Source organism: Bison bison, unplaced genomic scaffold (genome assembly GCF_000754665.1).
Source record: "Bison bison bison isolate TAMUID 2011002044 unplaced genomic scaffold, Bison_UMD1.0 scf7180017864380, whole genome shotgun sequence".
NCBI lineage: Eukaryota > Metazoa > Chordata > Mammalia > Artiodactyla > Bovidae > Bison > Bison bison.
Window position 1 is genome coordinate 5,682,353 of NW_011494952.1, and position 1,853 is coordinate 5,684,205.

The window sequence follows — 1,853 nt, forward strand, 5'->3', positions numbered from 1 at the left end:
AAATTCTATTAGTCTTTGCCCTGCTTCATTCCGTATTCCAAGGCCAAATTTGCCTATTACTCCAGGTGTTTCTTGACTTCCTTCTTTTGCATTCCAGTCCCCTATAATGAAAAGGACATCTTTTTTGGGTGTTAGTTCTAAAAGGTCTTGTAGGTCTTCATAGAACTGTTCAGCTTCAGCTTCTTTAGCTTTACTGGTTGGGGCATAGACTTGGATTACTGTGATATTGAATGGTTTGCCTTGGAAATGAACAGAGATCATTCTGTCGTTTTGAGATTGCATCCAAGTACTGCATTACAGACTCTTTTGTTGACCATGATGGCTACTCCATTTCTTCTGAGGGATTCCTGTGCGCTGTAGTAGATATAATGGTCATCTGAATTAAATTCACATATTCCAGTCCATTTTAGTTCGCTGATTCCTAGAATGTAGACATTCACTCTTGCCATCTCTTGTTTAACCACTCCCAATTTGCCTTGATTCATGGACCTGACATTCCAGGTTCCTATGCAATATTGCTCTTTGTAGCATTGGACCTTGCTTCTATCACCAGTCACATCCACAGCTGGATATTGTTTTTGCTTTGGCTCCATCCCTTCATTCTTTCTGGAGTTATTTCTCCACCGATCTCCAGTAGCATATTGGGCACCTACTGACCTGGGGAGTTCCTCTTTCAGTATCGTATCATTTTGCCTTTTCATACTGTTCATGGAGTTCTCAAGGCAAGAATACTGAAGTGGTTTGCCATTCCCTTCTCCAGTGGACCACATTCTGTCAGATCTCTCCACCATGACCCGCCCATCTTGGGTTGCCCCATGGGCATGGCTTAGTTTCATTGAATTAGACAAGGCTGTGGTCCTAGTGTGATTAGATTGACTACTTTCCTGTGAGTATGGTTTCAGTGTGTCTGCCCTCTGATGCCCTCTTGGAACACCTACCGTCTTACTTGGGTTTCTCTTACCTTGGGCATGGGGTATCTCTTCACAGCTGTTCCAGCAAAGTGCAGCCGCTGCTCCTTACCTTGGAGAGGGGTATCTCCTCACTGCTGCCCTTCCTGACCTTCAACGTGGGATAGCTCCTCTAGGCTCTCCTGCACGTGCAGCCACCACTCCTTGGACGTGGGGTTGGTCCTCCTGGCTGCCACCCCTGGCCTCGGGCATGGGGTTGCTCCTCCCGGCAGCAGCCCCTGGCCTCAGGTGTGGGATAGCTCCTCCTGGCTGCCACCTCTGGCCTCGGGTGTGGGGGTGTAGGGTAGTTCCTCTCGGCTGCCGCCCCTGACTCGGGCGTGGGGGCGTGGGGTAGCTCCTCTCGGCCGCCGCTCCTGACCTCGGACGCAGGGTAGCTCCTCTTGGCTGCTGCCCCTGACCTCGGATTTGGGTAGCTCTTCTCGGGCGTTCCTGCACCATCAGAGCCTGGCACTCTCGGCCGCTGCCCCTGACCTCAGATGTGGGGTAACTCCTCTTGGCTGCCGCCCTTTGGGCATGGGGTCCTCCCGGCTTCTTCCCCTGACCTCGGACGTGGGGTAGCTCCTCTCAGCCGTGTTTAAGTGCGCCAGTCGCAGCCGCCCGCGCTTAAGTGCGCCAGTCGCAGCTGCCCATGACACAGATAATCACGATGATGTGATCACTGACCTAGAGTCAGACATCCTGGAATATGAACTCAAGTGGGCCTTAGAAAGCATCACTACGAACAAAGCTAGTGGAGGTGATAGAATTCCAGTTGAGCTCTTTCAGATCCTGAAACATGATGCTGTGAAAGTGCTGCACTCAATATGCCAGCAAATTTGGAGAACTCAGCAGTGGCCACAGGACTGAAAAAGGTCGGTTTTCATTCCAATCCCAAAGAAAGGCAAT